General features: G+C 46.5%; 1 protein-coding gene across 2 annotated transcripts in view; it reads right to left on the bottom strand.

Moving 5' to 3' along the window:
* LOC130131570 (cytoplasmic protein NCK2-like) overlaps positions 1–23385 on the bottom strand; it is an 83031-nt gene that overhangs the window by 30524 nt on the left and 29122 nt on the right. The window contains exon 2 of one of the 2 annotated variants that reach the window (XM_056301314.1): positions 5412–5508. The exons of the other annotated variant lie outside the window; for it this stretch is intronic. The gene's annotated coding sequence lies outside the window, so the exon portion shown is untranslated. The remainder of the gene's footprint in view (positions 1–5411; positions 5509–23385) is intronic. 2 annotated transcript variants of the gene reach the window in all.

The following is a 23385-nucleotide window of genomic DNA, read 5'->3' as shown; positions in this document are numbered from 1 at the left end:
AGCTGGGCTACAGCAGGAGGACAGAACCAAACACTGAACTGGGATACAGCAGGAGGACAGAACCAAACACTGAGCTGGGATACAACAGGAGGACAGAACCGAACACTGAGCTGGGATACAGCAGGAGGACAGAACTGAACACTGAGCTGGGATACAGCAGGAGGACAGAACCAAACACTGAGCTGGGATACAGCAGGAGGACAGAACCGAACACTGAGCTGGAACACAGCAGAAGGACAGAACCGAACACTGAGCTGGGATACAGCAGGAGGACAGAACCAAACACTGAGCTGGGATACAGCAGGAGGACAGAACCGAGCACTGAGCTGGAACACAGCAGGAGGACAGAACCAAACACTGAGCTGGGATACAGCAGGAGGACAGAACCGAACACTGAGCTGGGATACAGCAGGAGGACAGAACCGAACACTGAGCTGGGATACAGCAGGAGGACAGAACCGAACACTGAGCTGGGATACAGCAGGAGGACAGAACCGAACACTGAGCTGGGATACAGCAGGAGGACAGAACCGAACACTGAGCTGGGATACAGCAGGAGGACAAAACTGAACACTGAGCTGGGATACAGCAGGAGGACAGAACCAAGCACTGAGCTGGGATACAGCAGGAGGACAGAACCAAACACTGAGCTGGGATACAGCAGGAGGACATAACCAAACACTGAACTGGGATACAGCAGGAGGACAGAACCAAACACTGAGCTGGAACACAGCAGGAGGACAGAACCGAACACTGAGCTGGGATACAGCAGGAGGACAGAACCAAACACTGAGCTGGGATACAGCAGGAGGACAGAACCGAACACTGAGCTGGGATACAGCAGGAGGACAGAACCAAACACTGAGCTGGGATACAGCAGGAGGACAGAACTGAACACAGCTGGGATACAGCAGGAGGACAGAACCGAACACTGAGCTGGGATACAGCAGGAGGACATAACCGAACACTGAGCTGGGATACAGCAGGAGGACAGAACCGAACACTGAGCTGGGATACAGCAGGAGGACAGAACCAAACACTGAGCTGGGATACAGCAGGAGGACAGAACCAAACACTGAGCTGGGATACAGCAGAAGGACAGAACCGAACACTGAGCTGGGATACAACAGGAGGACAGAACCAAACACTGAGCTGGGATACAGCAGGAGGACAGAACCAAACACTGAGCTGGGATACAGCAGGAGGACAGAACCAAACACTGAGCTGGGATACAACAGGAGGACAGAACCGAACACTGAGCTGGGATACAGCAGGAGGACAGAACCAAACACTGAGCTGGAACACAGCAGGAGGACAGAACCAAACACTGAGCTGGGATACAACAGGAGGACAGACTTGAACACTGAGCTGGGATACAGCAGGAGGACAGAACTGAACACTGAGCTGGGATACAGCAGGAGGACAGAACTGAACACTGAGCTGGGATACAGCAGGAGGACAGAACTGAACACTGAGCTGGGATACAGCAGGAGGACAGAACTGAACACTGAGCTGGGATACAGCAGGAGGACAGAACTGAACACTGAGCTGGGATACAGCAGGAGGACAGAACTGAACACTGAGCTGGGATACAGCAGGAGGACAGAACCGAACACTGAGCTGGGATACAGCAGGAGGACAGAACCAAACACTGAGCTGGGATACAGCAGGAGGACAACTGGAGGGAGATGAGGAGGGATGGAGAGAGCCACACAACAAAAAACAGAATGAAAATAGAAAAAGGGAAAGAGATGGAAGGGTTTGGAGTGATGTAGAGGAAAAGGGAGAGCGAGTGACAGAGACAAAGAACAAATGAAAGCAAACACGAGAGAGCGAGAGCATGACGTCTGGGTTGGTTTTGGCTTGGAGATGAAAAATAAGCTGCAATAAAATGAAGGAACAGCTAATTAAAACAACAAGGCATGGAAAGAATAGGAAAGAGAGGGAGGCGGGGAGGAGAGGGTGAGCAAAAAAAGACAAAACAGTCAATAAAACAGGATGAGAAACAAAGAGGGAGGATGAAACTGCAGAGGAGAGCTGATTCTCTGGACGAGTGAGATGTTTGGGGTGTGAAGTACACCTTGTTATTCTTTATCATTCTGCCTTTTCTCACTTCGTAAACCAGTGGTGTCCTGTCACATGACACGGAGACACGTGTGTGTGTGTGTGTGTGTGTGTGTGTGTGTGTGTGTGTGTGTGTGTGTGTGTGTGTGTGTGTAGGTTGTCTTTCCAACCAAACACAACACCGGTTAATTTCACTAAGTAACACACCTTCAGCCAGACGGGTGAGGACCAACTCAGGAGACCAGCTGGAGAAACTGGGTCTGAACTGAAAAGCCGAGTACACATGGCTCGTATGTGTATACATACGTTTCAGGATTGTTTGTATCACCAACTTTGTCCTTTTTCTGTAGTTAAAGCAATAATTTGCCATATCGACCTTCTGTTGTGCGTTGATCTCCCCACATAGGTGCACAAATACAAACACAGATCTTGATTTTCCCTCGTGAAGGGTCTGAACAGGAGGCCACATATCTCTGGACATCAGATCATTTGAGGCTTAAGTTTTTAGCTTTAGTTTTTTTTTATATCGCAAGGTAACCCTTGGCCAGCTAATGCAAAAAGGTTCAGATCCGGTGAATATAAACTGCCTATTCTCCCAGATTGACTCCCACTAATCTGGGATGAGGATTTTCTCAACAATGGTTTCTCCAGACGCTGAATCCTCCAGTGAGGATATTGATTTAACACAGCCAGGATCTCCCCCCCTCCCTTTTCTCACCAATTATACTTGGCCAATTACTCCACTCTTCCAACCCATCCCGGTCGCTGTTCCACCCCCTCTGCCGATCCGGGGAGGGCTGCAGACTACCACATGCCTCCTCCCATACATGTGGAGTCGCCAGCCGCTTCTTTTCACTTGACAGTGAGGAGTTTTGCCAGGGGGACGTAGTGGGTGGGAGGATCACGCTATTCTCCCCAGTTCCCCCACATCTGGCTTCCCACCCACAGACATGACCAATTGGGTCTGTAGGGACGTCCGACCAAGCCGGAGGTAACACGGGGATTCGAACTAAAGATCCCTGTGTTGGTAGGCAACGGAATAGACCGCCATGCTACTTGAACGCCCCACACAGCGAGGATCTTTACATGAGAGACTGTGTATTGATAAATTCCTCTCATTCGTTCCACAGGTGGAATTTAACTAACGCTCTTAAACAGATTGACAATTTACAACAGAGCGAACCCGAAGGCCTCCTGGACCGCCAGCATCTGACAGGAAATAGATGCAACAAATATTTAATCTTTTTTTTTATGCGTTTTATTTTGCGTCTGGTCCTCTGCGACGGACCCATCAGTTCGGTGTCCTGTAAAGGACCTGGACAGGTGCAGCTTAGTGCATTTGGTCCCAACATGGATTATTCCAACCAGTCATTTGTTGTCACTGGTCTTCGGTGTGAATCAGGGCTTTCCATGGCATTTTCATTGACTTTTGCTTGGATATACAGGACAGCCGTTGCTCACAGAAGGTCATATTATTGAGTCTTAACCATCAGTGGATGCCTCAAGGGGGTGACCTTTAACCTGGTCATTGAACATAACTTCCAAATGTGACACAAAAATATGGGTAAAAATATGTGATCTCGGCTAAAAATGCCACTTAAAATATCCAATCTCAGCTGGTAAAAATACAATTTCATAACCTAGCTTTTCTATTTTCCATGACCTGACTTATTCTGTGCAGGACATTAGATCAATTATCTAATTTTCCAGGTGTTTTCCATGACTGGAAAACTAGTCTGTAAATTTCCAGGTTTTCCAGGACAGGTTGAAACGCTGTTGAATGCTGACTGGAGTACATTAGAGAGGACTGCTCCATCGAATCCCATTGAATGATGGGTAGCAAAACCAAACGATAAAACATATATGAATTCAGGTGGGATGTTTGTGGATGGGTGAACTCTTGACGGTTTATTTCTGGATCATAAAACCAGAGCTAGGTGAATATAGACTTCAATGTGAAGTTACAGGATGTCACAAACTCCTGAGGTTGAAAGACCAAAAAATCTGAACGGAACGAGGAGAGAAAAACTCAGTGACAAGTTTCCCACACTGCAAGAAATACTCCGTCTTTGCCAAATAGAGAACTCATTCTAACGGTGACGACACTGGAGACAGATATACAACAAAAGACAGAAACAGATGAAGACCGAGGAGGAGGAGGGGATGTGCGTTCACAGCAGGAGACGAGCTAGAAACAGCAAAGAAAAAATAAAAGCTATGGAGATGAGAGTGAGAGAGAGAGAAAGAGCGAGAGAGCGGGAGGGAGGGAGGGAGGGTGGGTGAGAGAGAGAGAGAGAGAGACATCAAACAGGCTTGGTGTTGAGTTTTAGTCATATCTCAAAACAGAGACTTGGTAAAGAAATGCAATTTAAGGAGGCAGACTGAGAAAAAAAGCAAACGCCTAACAGCGTATCTAGCCCTGCACATCACCGTGTCTTTAAACACAGACCAGGAGGCTCCAGACACACGTGGAAGTGCTGAGTGGTCGCCGACTGGCATGACCAGCTAGCACGTCCCAAACACCATCACCAACGACCACACCATCTCCATCACTATCATCAACACCATAGACAACACCATCTCCAGAACTGTCTCCATTACCATCATCAACACCATCACCAGAGACAACACCATCTCCATCACCATCATCAACACCATAGACAACACCATCTCCATAACTGTCTCCATTACCATCATCAACACCATCACCAGAGACAACACCAGAGACAACACCATCTCCATCACCATCATCAACACTAGAGACAACACCATCTCCATTACCATTGTCAACACCATCTCCATTACCATCATCACCATCTCCATCACCATCATCAACACCATAGACAACACCATCTCCATAACTGTCTCCATTACCATCATCAACACCATCATCAGAGACAACACCATCTCCATCACCATCATCAACACCAGCGACAACACCATCTCCATTACCATCGTCAACACCATCTCCATTACCGTCATCAACACCATCTCCATCACCATCATCAACACCATCATCAACACCAATGCCCTAGCCAGATTAGACTAAAGACTAGAGCTCTCGCCTGGCCCCAGCCCGACAAAGTCTGCAGGTTTTCAGCCAGAGCCGGACATCAGTATTACTTTAGGCTGTCTGTGATACACACAAACACACACTCGGCATGGTCATGGTGTGTGTGTGTGTGTGTGTGTGTGTGCCACCCAGAGCTCTGCAATTCAGTGTTGTTGCTATTTTCTCTCTTCGGCGTACCTCCACTAACACACCCCGAGGCAACATCAACAGCCTGTAGCCCATCATTCAGTCTGAAAGTTGATGTGAGTGCTGAATCTACAATCATCAAATGTACCTCGACTAAGTCGCCATTCACAGCGGCTGCTCTTAAGTGGCTTAACCCGACTTGATCCACCGCTCGCGGTTCAAAGCAGGCGTTCAACTGCAGGATCCTGCAAACCAAACATAAACTTCTCTTGAGGCCAACAGAACTGGATTTGCATTTCAAAAAGTCCAAACATCCAGACTGAAAAGAAAACACAAACATATAGAAAACATGAAATATCTAGACCCAAACTGTGTTTGCTGGAAACGAGCGAAAGCGTCTGCCAGTGGGGATGTGATCCCACTCCTTTCCAGCAGAGTTTTGCACATTTTAGTAACTTTCTAGAAATAAGTGACAATATTTTGACGACGTACCCCGAACAACACAGTACATTTTACATTGTTTGAGAGAAAAATCCAAACTTGACTGGCACTGAAAACAAGCGAAGTCATTTCTTTGCTTTTCCAGCTGTGACATTTTTCGCAGCGTGGAAAACTGTAACTCTTTTGTTTGCTCGGAGGGAGGAAGACGGAAGAAGCTGAGGAAGATATGGAGGAGGAGGAAGATGAGGATGATGAGAGGCAGCTGGAGATGAAGATGACTTGAAGCTAGCACAGCATCAAGTTATCGAATCTTTCCAGTTCAAAACGTCTGTCAGTTCCTTAAAGAAAAGAGCTCCTTTCTGAAGCGAGAAGTGGGAAAGGCAACGGCACACGGAGTCCAAATCTAAACAAAGGAAGAAAAAATACAAATAAACTGGTTTTGACATATGAACTTTGCAGCATTGTGGATATTTTGTGGTTTTTCTTTGATCCAGGATGTTTTTCTGCTCTTTTAGTGATTTTCAATACCTAGTTTACAAAGCAGTTTAACAAATTAAAAGTATGCGAACAATAACACAGTTAAGTACGAACAAACAAAGTCGTTTTTTGTTATTGATTTCACATTTCATCGATTTTGATTTGATCTTTATTCTGTTATTGTGTAGAAACGCCAAAGAACCTCAAATAAGTCGTGTGGGCTTCCTCCCTGCCCTGCATGTGTTTTTACTGTGAACTGATGAGTTTATTTCAAGTGTGAAAATAAATGGAAGTAAATCTCGTCTGAGCTCCTCGGTTGGTGGAGGTCCGGACGGTGAAGACACAGACTGCAGGATGAGGTTAAAAGGTCAGATATAAGATTCAAATTAATTCATAATCAGGGGGGCATCCGGGTGGCGTGGCAGTCTATTCCGTTGCCTACCAACACGGGGATCGCCGGTTCAAATTCCCGTCTTACCACCGGCTTGGTCAGGCATCCCTACAGACACAGTTGGCCGTGTCTGTGGATGGGAAGCCGGATGTGAGTATGTGTCCTGGTCACTGCACTAGCGCCTCCTCTGTTCGGGGGGGGTTGAGGGGAATAGTGTGATCCTCCCACGTGCTACGTCCCCCTGGTGAAACTCCTCACTGTCAGGTGAAAAGAAGCGGCTGGCGACTCCACATGTATCAGAGGAGACATGTGGTAGTCTGCAGCCCTCCCCAGATCGGCAGAGGGGGTGGAGCAGCGAACGGGGTGGGTCGGAAGAGTGGGGTAATTGGCCAGATACAATTGGGGAGAAAAACGGGGGGGGAAAATCCCCCTTCAAAAAACAAAACAAAACGGTGGCGCAGTGGTTAGTGCGGTCATCTCACAGCAAGAAGGTCCTGGGTTCGAGCCCCGGGGTAGTCCAACCTTGGGGGTCGTCCCGGGTCGTCCTCTGTGTGGAGTTTGCATGTTCTCCCCGTCTCTGTGTGGGTTTCCTCCGGGTGCTCCGGTTTCCTCCCACAGTCCAAAGACATGTCGGTCAGGTGAATTAGCCGTACTAAATTGTCCCTAGGTGTGTGTGTGTGTGTGTGTGTGTGTGTGTGTGTGTGTGTGTGTGTGTGTGTGTGTGTTTGTGTGTGTGTGTGTGTGTGTGTGTGAGCCCTGTGATGGTCTGGCGGCCTGTCCAGGGTGTCGTCCCGCCTGCTGCCCAATGACTGCTGGGATAGGCTCCAGCATCCCCGCGACCCTGAGTTGGTTAAGCGGCTTGGATAATGGACGGATGGATGGAAAAATAATAATAAATCAAATCAATTCACTTAAATGATTCCAAGTGGCAGGCGGCTTTGTCAGGAAACGGAAAGCGATGTGCTTTGTGTTCTCGTGTTTGGCAGGCGTACACACAGTAATGTCCTGCACGGGCTGAAGTCTGTCATCTGAACAGCTGAGCGGTGACAGGTTTTAAATGTCACATAACCGCCGCGCTTTAAACAGAGTCGATGAACACCGAGACAAAATGGTGATCTCTGTCTTCACAAGTGTAGACTGTGTGTGTGTGTGTGTGTGTGTGTGTTGGGGAGGGTTTTCTGGCAGCTGTGAAGGGATAGACGAACTGAAAAAAATGGAGATAAAGGATGGATTAAAATGATACCATGGCTTGAATTTGGTTTAAATTCGATCTGCTCAGCACGCAAGCCACAATAATCCTCCACTCGCCCCCAAAACCTGCTGCCATCACATCATCGTCACCTCCGACACCATCGTGTCGCTCCATCTTTTATCCCGTCAGCTTCAGTTCCTCACCTGGATCCCCCTTCTCAGAGCAGACGAGCGGGAAAGACAAATTCACCTCCCATAATCTCGTCTGCAGGAACAACGTCCCATAAAGATTGATAACAAATACATTTGAGAGAGAGAGTTTAAACAAGAGCCCGTTGCCTTTTATTGTTCATGTTAATCTGTCTCCTCCACAAGGCTCCTGGCTGACATGGCTGACGTAGTGCGTGATGGACAGAGAACAGACGAAGATCCAACAGACAGACCAGACAGTAACCTGGCTTAATGAGACTGCGCGTGAAGGCCGAAGATTCGTTACGAGAGACGGAGAAGGTATTTGATATGATTCATATTTCATGCGTGGGATAATGATTCACAAAGAATCACCGAGCTATTAAAAACCCAGTCATCAAATATGAAATTCAATCGACCTCGATTTTGACCCCATTAATTAATCCCTGTGGAGCTCCAAAAGAAAGCCCCTGTGCATTGTGGGTATCGACGAAGGGACAAGATGGCGGAGTGACACGTTTGCCAACCTAGATTAGACAGAAGCTCCGCCTTGTTGCTGTATTTCCAACCGGTGACATTTGTCGTACCGTTCCCATGACGGAGGGTTATTGCTAGCCTGAACCCAAACCCCAAACCTGGCCTCTATCTACCACATCATCATCCATCCATCCATCCATCCATCCATCCATCCATCCATCATCCAAACCGCGTATCCTCCTCTCAGGGTCGCGGGGATGCTGGAGCCTGTCCCAGCAGTCATTGGGCGACAGGCGGGGAGACACCCTGGACAGGCCGCCGGGCCATCACCTGACCTACATGTCTTTGGACTGTGGGAGGAAACCGGAGCACCCGGAGGAAACCCACGCAGAGACGGGGAGAACATGCAAACTCCACACAGAGGACGACCCCCGGGGCTCGAACCCAGGACCTTCTTGCTGTCAGGTAACCATGCTAACCACTGCGCCACCGTGCCGCCACACATCATCGCGTTTAAGACGTTACTGACTTTAGCTCATTAACATCCGGTGTGTTGTGAGACACCCTGAGCTGCTGCAAGTAGTGCTGGGTGTAACGGAAAATATTGTTATCGTGATCATTAAGACCCCATGATTTCTGTGATGTGGAAAACAGGGACGGAATCGCAGAATGGAGGCAAAAAAAATAGGACTTTGGATTTAAACAAGGGAGTGTGCAGAATTTGGATATTTGGAGATTATGACAAAATTTGTGGCCATATATTGGTAATTTAAAGTGGCTTGTCCTCAGCCCGTCCTGTCGCTGTCCCTCGCAGAAACCCTGTCGCACGTCCGTGTCTCTGTGCACATGAGCGTGCACGTGTCAGCGTGCACACGTCGGTAAACACGCGGGGTTTGTTGTTATGGGACTGAGAGAAAATAAATGACGAGGCGACCAGCGTCACAGAAAGCAAAGGTCCAAAAAACTAAGAAAAACATTTTACTTTAGGTTTTATCTGCAGTGGCTGACTACACAAACTCTCTCGCAGTAAAAATGAGTGAAAAGAAAAAAATTGAAGTAAAAAAAAAACAACAACCAAAAAACCACAAATAGGAAAAAATAAATGGAATATGAGAAAAAAATAAATGCATTTCATAGCGCCCTTGATAATCATGGGGGATTTTACACAATATCAGTTCATATCATATCTGCTTATATATATGTAAAATGACCACGTTTTAGACTCGTCACATCGACCTGTTTGGTAATGCAGAGCGTAACGTCAAACCAAAACTAGTTTTCAAATTACAGTATCTGAAATATGTCAGACACCATTTCATGAGAAATTTCAGGTGACAGATTATCATTTTCAATAATTTAGACAACAAAAATTGTTTATCATAAAATAACAATATCCGAACTTCACCCCCATACATGACCACTGAAAGACGACAAACGATAGTGAATTATTGGCAGGCCCTAGTTGGAAGACTGCAACAGATCTGATTGGTTGAGGGGATGATGGAGGCGGGACTTCTGTGCACTCTAGGTCAGTGATCTAGTAAACCAGCGTGGTGAGGGGAATAGGAGCTTGCTTGGTTGCCAGGCTCAGAAGTGTCAAACTGTCACCGGTTTAACTGAAACTGGATCAGTCTTGGCTGCAAAACCCCCACCTCAAAATTGCATGTGCATGCTTCCCTCCGCCACAAAGAGTGTCCGTTTACAGCCCCACCAGCACGGAGACCTGTGTGTGCCCTGACTCCCATGACCTCCCTCGCTGGGAAACTGTTGACCCCCGAGGACACGGGGTGCATTGAGAAAGGAGGTAGGAGGAGGGATCTGATCCACCGAGAGAGAGGCAGGAAGTGACAGCGGACATTATGAAGCACAGGGTTTGGGGGTTTCATTGAGACAGGATGTGGGCTCCATCTATACACAGACACACACACACACACACACACACACACACACACTCTCTCTCTCTCTCTCTCTCTCTCTCTCTCTCTCTCTCTCTCTCTCTCTCTAAGGTCTGACCCCTCGGGGGAAGCCAGCGTGGGAGCTGTCAAAACACGAGTGACCTTTGGGATGTGTCGCTTGGAAACTGACAGCGAAAAGGCAGCTGAGAGAGAGAGCGAGAGAGAGAGAGCGAGAGAGAGAGAGAGAGAGAGAGAGGGAGAGAGAGAGCGAGAGAGAGAGAGAGAGAGAACAAGCCCGAGAGAGAGTGTGTCAGTTTGAAATCTTTCTTTAACCTTTATTCAAAGAAGACCACTTGGTTTTTCACACCACCCTTGCTTCACATCCACACATGTACACGTTCACCATTCACACCTGGGAACTGTGCAGTATACCCACAACCCTAGGCCCCATTCACACACAACCAGGCAAGGTGGCGGCGAGGGCGTGTCACTACATGGCCCATTGCCATCATGGCTCACGTGGGCATCTTCGGTCTGATCAGCGGCTTGCGTGATTGGCCAGCGCAGCGTGACACCAGGTTGTGTTCCGGAAAAAGTTGAATTTGGTTAAATTTTCTTGCCGGACGTTTTTCTGCTGAACCCCTGCGGCACACACTGCTGCAGCGTAAATGCACTACTCTCATTCAAAATGAATGGGAGGACTTGCGTTTTTGACGCATCCCCTGATTCTGTCTGAATGCAACCTACTGTTAAGACACTGGGAGCTAACCAGTATAACTACAACCTTATAATGTTAGACACTGGGAGCTGACCAGTATAACTACAACCTTATACTGTTAGACACTGGGAGCTGACCAGTATAACTACAACCTTATACTGTTAGACACTGGGAGCTGACCAGTACAACCACAACCATACACTGTTACACACTGGGAGGTGACCAGTACAACCACAACCTTATACTGTTACACACTGGGAGGTGACCAGTACAACCACAGTCCTCTACTGTTAGACACTGGGAGCTAACCAGTATAACTACAACCTTATACTGTTAGACACTGGGAGGTGACCAGTACAACCACAACCTTATACTGTTACACACTGGAAGGTGACCAGTACAACCAGAGTGTTCTACTGTAAGACACTGAGACGCTGCCCAGTGTAAGCACAACAGCCAACTGTTGGACACTGGGAGCTGAACAACGCAACCACAGTCTTCTACTGGTGGGCTTCAAGGCAACTCCATTGAAATGGTCTGGAGTGAGCTGCGTTGCTCAAGGGCTCATCAGTAGTCATTCCTGATGAAGGCAAATCACCTTAAATATTTATAGTGACATATTCTGACAGTCTACAAATCTGTTGACTTTTTTTTTTCATGACATTCATCTTTGGTAAAGCAATTTTCTGATGACTGGTGCAATGGGTTTTTCAAACCTTGCATAAAACTCGTTTATCTGGGAGATTATCGTCATTAACTGGAGGGGAGCAGGGGCGTGTTTTGTAATTTGTCATTTCCTTAAGAGTTTTCCATATTGATGTGGAGTTGCTGGGAGAGAATCATAGTTCCAGTTTTGTTGTGTGGCTGGACTTTGCCTTTCTTACTGCAGCATGCAACTTCTACTTGGCTGCTCTCTGTATTGATCCCTGTTTCCGGGTTTGTACGCCCAGTTCTCTTCTTTGTGTAGGAGGTGCAGTTCCTTGGAGAACCAGCCCCCCCCCCCCTCCATTGGCACACAACGTCACTGTTTTGGTTGGGATGCCCATTTCATTTCCTCGCGGAACTTGACGCGTGACGTCACTGTGAGCTAGTTCATAGAGGGAAGGCGGATGGTCAAGTAAAAGACCACATCTATTCAATGTAAGATGGAACTTAAGCGTTTTGAATCGCTACGAAATGTTACAAACAAAAAATCCATGAAGACTTGGAAAATATACGATGATGTCTTGAACATATGAATTTAATATGTTTCATTGTTCCCCGCTGTATTGTTTATAATTTGTTTTTTTGTTTTTTTTTAATTTAGATATTTACGTCGTCTTTGTAATGTTTTGAATTGAATTTAAATAAAGTTTTATTCAACCCCCCCCCCCCAAAAAAAACCCCAGCAATCTGAGCTGCGGCGGCACACCTGGCGGAGCGGGTATCACGTAATGCTGAGTCCTTACCGCAGCGGCGCGGGTTCGAATCCGGCCCGGGCCTTTTGTTGCATACCCCCCGCCCTCCCCCCCCCCCCCGCTTTTCATGTCTCGCTCTATTCCTACTGTCACTCTTAAAGGCAGAACATTAATAATTAAAGAACAAAAGTCGCAAGCTGCACTAAATATATCCTAATTAGTGCATTCAAAGTACACTCAGAGCGTTTCGGTGGCGTCCCTGAAGCAGGACACGACGGATTTGGACGTGTTCTTGATGGATTTCAGCTTTTGCCTTGTGTGTTTTGGGATGAGGAGTCAGGAATGCGCGGTAAGTTTCAAAACGGACATGGAGCAGTTTTGTTTTGGGTGCTACGGCAAGCCACTTGTCGCTTATGGGTCGGTATGTCGAGGGACTGGTTCGTATGGTTGAACTCACCAAACACGACGACAGACTTGTCAGGGTTGGAGCTTTTAACGGAGGAAATGTGTTGCGAGACTTAGCTAACGGCTGTGTTAGCATTAGCTGACGGCTGTGTTAGCATTAGCTGACGGCTGTTAGCATTAGCTGACGGCTGTGTTAGCATAAACTAACGGCTGTGTTAGCATTAGCTGACGGCTGTTAGCATTAACTGACGGCTGTGTTAGCATTAGCTGACGGTTGTGTTAGCGTTAGCTTGTGGAACGTAAAAACTGACTAATACGATGGAGGCGAGTTCTCTCGGAAGGTGAAATATGGTCTGCATTTTAAACTGATGAATGCAAGATCATAAGCCTGATAATGTAATCATCATGAGCTGAACTAATATAGGATTCAGTCCCACACGCTACCAATCCCCGCAGTGGGACCACTGGTATAGCTGCCTTCTTATAAGACACTGACTTGTTCCGTTTATATTATTTTATTGTGTTTACTCTTTGTGTTGTCTTGGGTTTGTCCTTTACCTATTTGTCTTTGTCTGTAATGGACCCTGAGTCTGCAATGAAGTTTTGAATTGAACTGAATAAGAGCAGTAGCGATGCAGGATTGTTAAGCTGTTACCAACGCTTATTAACCATGAGACAACTTCCCCCACCTTTTGACTTGTTTTAATTTAGCATGCTACGCCCATGCAGACTGGCAGTTCCGACAGTCATCCTGGCTGGTGTTCCTTCTCTTGGACAGTGATTTTAGTTTTTTAATTGTGTTAAAAATTTACTGCATAGACTGTGTTGTTGACTGTGTTTTTTCTTTTTCTTTCTTTTTTCTTTTTTTGCTTTGTTCTCTCTGGTTTTGTATGTTTCGTTTTTGGGAGGTTTTGCATATTGCTTCATTTAAGACGACGACCCAGGACGACCCCCAAGGTTGGACCACCCCAGGGCTTGAATCCAGGACCATCTTGCTAATCACTGCATTTCCCTCTGGGTGCTCCGGTTTCCTCCCACAGTCCAAAGACATGCAGGTCAGTTGAATCGGCCGTACTAAATTGTACCTGTGTGTGTGTGTGTGTGTGTGTGTGTGTCTGTCGGCCCTGTGATGGCCTGACGGCCTGTCCAGGGTGTCTCCCTGCCTGCTGCCCAATGACTGCTGGGATAGGCTCCAGCATGCCCCGCAACCCTGAGAGCAGGAGAAGCGGTTTGGATAATGGATGGATGGCTGTGGATATGTGTTTTTGTCTTTTGTGTTGCACTGCTGTGGGCTGGGACAAACGAAATGCCGTCTCTTTTGTGTACGCAAGTACATGAATGAGATGATAATAAATTGTTCCTGATTCCTGATTCCCATCTTCCATCCATCCATTATCCAAACTGCTTATCCTGTTGTCAGGGTTGGGGGATGCTGGAGCCTATCCCAGGCGAGGAGACACCCTAGACAGGATGCCAGGCCATCACAGGGCCTTATCGTCGTACCGCCACACGTCAACCCATCTGCAAAACAAATTTAACTATGCGAACTAATAAAGCAACCTTGCACCCTGAGAGCAGAATTCAGTTTACGCATATGTAGCTGGTAGACACTAACTGGTAAGGTATAACACTAACTTACTAACAAACCGCAATGAAAAGCAACATAAATTCACATTTTTCCAACCGTTTTGCATCATGACCCTTCACATAGACAAATGAACGCAAACGTCACAACCACGTCACAGTTTTCGTTTGAAAATACCAGTTTCTGTATAAAGAATCTTATTTAATGGGTAAAATAATGAGTATTATTTGATATATTTAAGCTCCAGGCTGTAATTATGTGATTACTATCCTCCTTACTTGCCTCTTCAATCCATCAAAAAGTATTAGGATCCATTCCAATTTTCTGCCTTTTAAACATTTTCCCCTCTAAACGGCGGAGCTATCTGCTCATTTGCAGAACTGCCAGATGCTTTTTCCTTTCTTTTCTTTTTCTTTTTGGTGGAAATGATGGAGTCGGTCTGAAATTCAAAGCGACTCCACAAATGAACCGTGAATGGCTTACGAAACCTGAGCACCCAATTACTCCCCAGCGAGATGCTTATCTTAAACAGACTATAACTTATTAAAGCACACGGGAGCGCTTCCAGGAGCAAAGAGGAAAACGCTGCTTCACTTGTGAAATTACCTCACAGGGAAGTGATTCTGAGAGAGATTTTAAAAGCACATTTATTTAGTTTACATTTGAAATATATTAAATAGATATCTATACCTCTGTAACAACAAAGTAAGACGCACATTTAAAGCAGAGTTCAACCAAAAGACTTTTCATCCTGTTATGAATGAAAGTGAAATGAAAAAGGTACGACTTCCATCCCTGTTCTGGCCTCCATTTTGTTTTTCCTGTTCATAACATAAATGGATATTTCAATAATGTAGACTAGAGGCCCCCCCCACCTCCATCCAAACAGGCAAGTCTGATATTCAAACTTAACGTAAGATAAGACACTTAATTGTCATTGTGTGCACACAACAAAATGTCCTTTGGTGTCTGTCAGACCAGCAGCACTACACAAGGTAAATGATTAAAAAACAAGGACAAACAACATTTAGGATAAATAAGTGAGGTAGCAAAAATGATAATGAGACAATAAAAGATAGCAGCGGCTTTGAAAAGTTCAAAATAGTGCATGGGGTTGTTGTGCATTGTTGTCCATATTGCAGCGGCTTTAAATAAACTTGTGCGTCTTATTGTAATTCAGCTCACAAAACAAAAAAACAGTTTCAGAAAATGTGCAAAGTATCTAAACCAACAAAGGCTTTCAAATCGTCCCCCGTCTGTAAAACGATGAAAAACTGTTTCTGTTGCCTTGCAGAAAGGACAAACATTAGAGAGAGAGATGGAAAGAGACGTCACTTCAAACTGAAATATAGAAAGGGGGAAGTGAAAGAGGGAGGGGGTGGATGAGATGGGTGGTGTAAGTACAGAAAACGAAAGAAAGGAAAGATGGTGAAGAGAATGCTTTAACCTTCTCTGAAAGTGCTCTGGTCGTGGCGGGGCTAAATTGAATGGAATAGTGTTGGGTCACCACATTGCTAACAGGCTATTATTCACTGCAAATTGCCCCCGGCGTTGGACAGGAGAGATGGCGGCTATTACAGCCCTGTCCGTTCTGCAGCCTCTCCACGCTCCTCCATTTGTGTCGGCCAGAGGGGTTAAGATCAGTTCATCTCCTTCTTAGGACTGAAAGGACTTAAACGCTAAAGCTAAAAGCTGAAGACCACAAGCTAAGAGACGTGTGGCTTTGAATCCTGCCATCTGCTTTGCTGTTGACCCCGTGATGTCACCTCTGCATCAGGGTTCCCAAAGCTTTTGGGAAATCGTTTTCCAGGACATTTTCCAGAACTTTCGCTTGGTTATCGGTAACGGTCGTTGCAGACATGTTCATATTATTCACTGTTACCCATCAGTGGGCGCTGCAACAGTCTCTAAATGGACTGTGTGACTTTTACATGAACAAACTACACGTGCAACCCGAATGCTAAAAACATTAAAGTCTCAGCTAAAAATACACCATCTCAGCAGGTAAAAATACACCATCTCAGCAGGTAAAAATACGCCTCTCAGCAGGTAAAAATACACATTTACAACCCGACTATTACTGGAAAACAGGTGTAAAATACGTGTAGATTTTCGAGGATTTGTGAGATTTTTCAGTGCAGTAAATTAGTTGTGGAACTACATGACGGACTTCCTGTGTTGTGAAAATATCTACTTTATCCTAATTTTGGATCAAAATTATTTCTCTAATGCATGATATGATTTTTCAAGCGCTAGCGCAAAATTTGTTTGGCTCTATTATGCATCTTCCTCTCACAAAACGACTTAGAATGAATGCTGGCTTTGAATGTTAATGTTCACACAAGTCAGAGAAATGATTGTGTTTGCAGTTCATTTTCACCGTTGGTAATTGACCGGCTGAGTCTGGGAGATGCTGCGTGATGTCTCGCTCATTACAAAGATGGACACCACACCTGCACCATCCAACGACATGTGCGAGCAATTTATTTTCTTGTGGTTTGAGTGGAAAATTACAGCAAGAAACTGAATACAAAAACTTGGAAATGTGTGTGCATGCGTTTGTGACCCATCTATTGACTTTTTTTTTTTTTTTGTACACAACACTTTTCCTGTTGTGATGTCAGACGTTGCATTAGGGCTGATTTGCTTTCACAACTAATTTGAGTGTGTGCTGAAGTATTGGGCTGATTACAAGAGATGCTGTTTCAGAGAGCCTTCTAAAAGCAGCATCAATCAACTTGTGCTGTCTGAATGTCAGAGGCTGACAGTGAGGGATTGTGGGAAGGCTGTTTACCCTCCTGGAGGATCCCCACTTTAACACCTGGCTGAGTCTGAAGCTGGATTTATCCTCACTTCAGTGACTAGAAAACCCATCTGTCCAGGGTAATGGTGTGTGTGTGTGTGTGTGTGTGTGTGTGTGTGTGTGTGTGTGTGTGTGTGTGTGTGTGTTGTAAGTAGAATTAAAAAGTTAGAAACTTCAGAGTGCCCCAATCACGGCACTACACAGTTTAATTAGTTTAATCCAAATGTATTTGTGCAAAAGACCCTCTGGGCTGCATACACGCGTTCGTGCTTCTCATAAAAGGTCAAAGGTCAGCCGACCCCCGGAGCAGGAGTGAGACCAACGCCTTGCTCGTAGGCGCAGACAGGGACAGAGATAAAGGGTGTTGAAGGGATCTGGGAGCTGCTGTTTGCCAGATGGACTTTGTTATCTACAGACCAGCCTGTCTGTTTATAGTCACGACGGGCCTCGCTGTGCAGCGGAAATGGTGACTAGTTACATCTTATTTTAACGTGCAGGTCCACTTTTTAAAAAAAAATTATTCCCCCCCCCCCCTTTTCTCCCCAATTGTACCCAGCCAACCGCCCCGCTCTTCTGAGTCGTCCCGGTTGTTGCTCCACTCCCTCTGCTGATCTGGGGAGAGCTGCAGACTACCACATGCCTCCTCTGATACATGTGGAGTTGCCAGCCGCTTCCTTTCACCGGACAGTGAGGAGCCTTGCCAGGGGGACGCAGCGCGTGGAAGGATCACGCCATTCTCCCCAGTTCCCCTGCCCCCCTGAACAGGCGCCCCGACTGAACAGAGGAGGCGCTAGTGCAGCGACCAGGACACATACCCACATCTGGCTTCCCACCTGCAGACACGGCCAATTGTGTCTGTAGGGATGCCTGACCAAGCCGGAGGCGACACGGGAATTCGAACCGGCGATCCCCGTGTTGGTAGGCAACGGAATAGACTTGCAGGTTCATTCTTAACACCAGGTGCCTTGATCATCCATTTACATTTTCTCATTTAGCACACTCTTTTCTCCTAAGCGACTAACAAGATCATGCAAGTCGATAGACCGCAATTCGATAAAGTGTCTACTACTTACTTTAGAAGTAAATAGTACACATTTCATAGCCAAGAGTGCATGTCATGTCAAGTGCCGGTAGTATGAGCCGTATCAGTAGAACAACTGTAGTATGAAAGGAGATTGAGATTACAAAGAAGATGGACAATGTCACAAGTCGGTATCACAGACATATCAGAGTCAGGAGTGCATGTCATGTCAAGAGCAAATGGTGTAAGCATGCAGTAGATAAATCACCAACATGGATGCCAGTACTCGTTGGATCATCAGTGTCATTTTAGTCACTTAAAATCGGTAAAAGATGGCGAGGAAAGAGCACAGTCCATTTTCAGCCTCCACCATCAAACATTTTGAAGTTTCGCCATCTCGGCCATCTTGATCCATTTCATTCAGAATGACCGGAGGGGAAAACTGTCAACAAGCTCAGATATCAGATGCAGAAACGGCAATAAGAATACATATATATATGATGCCGGAATATGACGACTAATCATAAGCACCAATCCTCAGAATATCCAAGTAATTTGGCAAACGTGCGGCCCAGGCCTCGCCACCACCTTTCTTACATTCTTCCAGAAGACAGATGTGCCTGCAGGCGGAGGGGCTAATCAATGTCAGCCCTCCAGCCACGTGCCATTTTTCTACGCACCAACCGTGCTAGCGTGGCGTGATCGAGCTCAATACCGATTAATGGCGACCTGTGGCATTTACATCAACTTCAATAAGTGATGTCCATTAACTACAAACAACTTCTTGATCGCCCAGGGCCGTTAAGCCGCGGAGCAGCTATTCACCGGCGCGCGTCGGGATGCGATGGCAACGTGGAGAGGAGGGAAAACGGCAGTAAAACGCACTGGGGCCCAGCTTTCTTTAACAGGTAGAACATGACACTACGATACATGTAATTGGAGAGCGAATAATATGGGTCTGGGAAAGCGGTGAATCACAAGTTGACAGGAAAGCTTGACAATAACACAAGTACATGTGTAAAGCTGTTCATTTTCTCACAGTACAACAAAAACCCATTTGGTATCAGTTAGTGTTGACCTTAACAGTCTTTCTCTCTCTCGCTGGGCATCATATTTATATCATGATGTGAGATTCTTTTGTCTTGGATTTTGGTTATTGAAATATCATGATATTGGTGTCTGGGTAGCATGGCAGTCTATTCTGTTGCCTACCAACATGGGAATCGCCAGTTTGAATCCCCGTGTTATCTCCGGCTTGGTCGGGCGTCCCTAAAGACACAATCGGTCATGTCTGCGGGTGGGAAACTGGACGTGTGTGTGTGTCCTGGTCGCTGCACTAGTACCTCCTCTGGTCGGCTGAGGTGCCTGTTCGGGGGGGAAGGGGGAACTGGGGGAATAGCGTGATTCTCCCACGTGCTATGTCCCTCTGGTGAAACTCCTTACTGTCAGGTGAAAAGAAGCGGCTGGCGACTCCGTATGTATTGGAGGAGACTTGTGGTAGTCTGCAGCCCTCCCTGGAAGAGCGGGGTAATTGGCCAAGTACAAATGGGGCGAAAAATACCAAAAAAAAAAGTTCTTGTATGTTGTGATGTTACATTGATGTCGTCCAGATGGAGGAAAATATCGTCATGTGACTTTTAGTTTGTGTTGCCCACAACTGTCAAACTCTCTTTTCCTCTATTTTCGTCCATTTTCCTCACTCTCTCACACCTCATCTCATCTGATCTTTCCCACTCAGTCTCTCCCGCTCTCTGCCTTCCACTCCCCCCCCCCCCCGCCTCTCTCTCTCTCTCATCCATACATGGACATCCCTCCTCCTTTCCCTCTCACGCGAGGGGCCACAGATCTGCTCCTTTTAACGTTGCGACAGCTCACATCCTTCTCTTACCAAGCCCTCGTTCCCACGGTGGGGGACTGTTCACGCTGCAGCCAGCGCTCAAACTTGACCCGGCCAGCGGCTCACAGCAGCAGCTGCATTTGGGAAAGGATGACTTCCCTGTGTGTGTGTGTGTGTGTGAGAGAGAGAGAGAACAAGCACGAGTTCTGTACACACACACACACACACACACACACACACACACACACACACACACACACACACAGTAGCACTAATGTATCCAGCTGAGAAATTGTGTTTTTGAGTGCGACGCATCGCTGTGTTTTGGTGCTTATTTTCATCTATTATGCTGTGTATGTGTGTTTTTGTTGTAATTGGCTTGTTTTGTGCCTTTACGCATGTGCGTGTGCATGCATAATTGGCTTTTCGGTGAATACTTGACTGCGAGTGCTTCCTGTAATTTCATAAAGACATCTGCCATTTCTATTTGTGTGAGTGTGCGCACATGGACTGTGACTTCCCATCTCGCAGGCCTGTTTCCACACGCATGTTTATGGCCAAACACATGTTCCCCTGTGATGGCACTCGACCACGTGCCGTGAAGAGCCATACATATGCAGGTTTTTCATCCCCACACACCATTACACCAGCTGACTTCAATAATTAGTGCTCCAACCAGACGGCTGTGGACTAATCAGTGAGATCAGCTGGTGTGGTGTGGTTTGGGAATGTAAAAACCTGCGTTCCCATCGTGAGGCAACTCCAATTTGAGGGTTTTTTTGATAATTGATTCATTTTTGTGCGTGTCTTATCCTCGCAGCATGGGATTGCAATTTGCTCAAGCCTCAAGAAAAAAAGCAATTTTCTTCAGTCTAATATCACCGCCAGTTTACAACAGAGAAGAGCCTCCAGGCTGGAATCTCTGATGCATCAAAAACCATAAAATTCACGTAGTCACATTTTATCGGTCTGTTTAAATATACCTCAGTGTTGTATTAATCCTTTTTTTTGTTTTTTGTTTTTTTTTTTGGATTTTTTTTTTACCTTTTTTCTTCCCAATTGTACCTGTCCAGGGTGGCGCGGCGGTTAGCTTAGTTGCCTCACAGCAAGAAGGTCCTGAGTTTGAGCCACGGGGTAGTCCAACCTTGGGGGTCGTCCTCTGTGTGGAGTTTGCATGTTCTCCCCGTGTCTGTGCGGGTTTCCTTCGGGTGCTCCGGTTTCCTCCCACAGTCCAAAGACACGTAGGTCAGGTGAATCAGCCGTACTACATTATCCCTAGGTGTGAATGTATGCGTGTGTGTGTGTGTGGGCCCTGTGATGGACTGGCGGCCTGTCTGGGGTGTCTCCCTCCCTGCTGGCCAGTGATTGCTGGGATAGGCTCCAGCATCCCAGCGCAGGATAAGTGGTTTGAATAATGGATGGATGGATGTACCTGTCCAATTACCCCACTCTTCTGAGCCGTCCCGGTCACTGCTCCACCCGCTCTGCCAATTCGGGGAGGGCTGCAGACTACCACATGTCTCCTCCGATACATGTGGAGTCGCCAGCCGCTTCTTTACCCCTGACAGTGAGGAGTTTCACCAGGGGGACGTAGCACGTGGGAGGATCACGCTATTCCCCCCCAGTTCCCTCTCCCCCTGAAGAGGCACCCCAACTGACCAGAGAAGGCGCTAGTGCAGCGACCAGGACACATAACCACATCCGGCTTTCCACCCGCAGACACGGCCAATTGTGTCTGTAGGGACGCCCTGCCAAGCCAGAGGTAACATGGGGATTGGAACCGGCAATCCCCATGTTGGTAGGCAACGGAATAGACCGCTACGTCACCCGGACACCCTATATTAATACTTTCTATATGTAGCGTGATGTGTAGTCTACTGTCTGTATGCAGTGATAGTTTCTTGTCTGTCATGTTTTTAAAGGGTGTGAGAGCTCCTACTTGCCATGTGTCTCTGTGTGCATCGAGTGAAACAATGAAGAATTTATTGATGTTGTTACTGCGCCAAGGTCACCCTGCATCCAGCTCCAGTATATTAATCTACTTAGTGAGTAAACTGACTGGTATACCAAAACAGCAAAGGTCGAACTCTGAAGTAGGAGAAGCAATAGGAAGTATTAAAATCATTTGTCTCCTGTTTGCTGTTCGGAGGTCATAACTGATGAAGACAAAGGTTGTTCTTTCCAAGTCCAATATAGACCCCTCTATTAGTACATGAAAGAGCAGTTCCTAAACAACGCCAAGATGTGGATTAATACCTCTCGGCCAAAGCAGGACTCGGGAAAACCAGCCAGAAAGCCTCTTTTCTCTTGGCCTGATCCTGAACCTTCCCCCGGTCCACTGCTTTATGGGTCCAGCTGGCGGAAGCTGCTTCATTTTCACAAGTCACAACACTACCTTCGAATCACGTGAAACACACACACAAGCATACATGCACCAGCACGCATTTACTTATGGGTACACACAGTTATACACTGGCACATACATACTCAGATGCACACATATCTGCAGAACTGCACAGCTACACGTGCACGTATGCATGTAGGCATGTAATCTCTCACACACACTAAGACATTTCCCACTGGCAGACCAGGCATTCTTTGTCCTCGTATCATGGGTTTATGAATATAAATCAGTTGTGAATCAATTATGTATGAAACATTTACAGAGAGGTCTGCATTTCAGCTCGAGACGTTGAAAAGGAAAAAAGAATAATATTTGTTGTGGAAACGGAGCTAATTGAAGACAGCAGACAGCGAGAGAGAGAGAGAGAGAGAGAGAGAGAGAGAGAGAGAGAGAGAGAGAGAGAGAGAGAGAGAGAGAGAGAGAGAGAGAGAGAGAGAGAGAGAGAGAGAGAGAGAGAGACTTTAAGAGGGAAAGACTCAGAGGGAGAGACAGCTAGAGAGAGAGAGAGAGAGAGAGCATGGAAATCTAAAACATGAAACAGGGCTGCAGCTATGAATAGAACTGGGGCCATTAGGGACAAGGGGATGGGGTCAGAGAGAGAGAGAGAGAGACTGTGTGTGTGTGTGTGTGTGTGTTCCCCTGAGACGGACTGACCGAAATAGAGAGAAGACAGCTTAAAAGAGGAATGTCAGTTGATGAGTAGAAATCCCCCCCCCCCAAAAAAAACTTAAGTCCTGTGTGCCAACATAAGATGAAGTCATTTTTTTTTTCGTTTGTATTTTGAAAAACAGAATTAGTGGATGTTTTGCCGTGCATATCAAAGGATTTCTTTTAAAAAAAAATTAGAAATATAAACAGTATGACAGAAAAACGAAAGGAATCCAGCACTCA

The sequence above is a fragment of the Lampris incognitus genome, chromosome 21 (assembly GCF_029633865.1).
Source record: "Lampris incognitus isolate fLamInc1 chromosome 21, fLamInc1.hap2, whole genome shotgun sequence".
NCBI lineage: Eukaryota > Metazoa > Chordata > Actinopteri > Lampriformes > Lampridae > Lampris > Lampris incognitus.
Note: the sequence above shows the minus strand (reverse complement) of the source record. Positions and strands in the feature narration are given on the sequence as shown.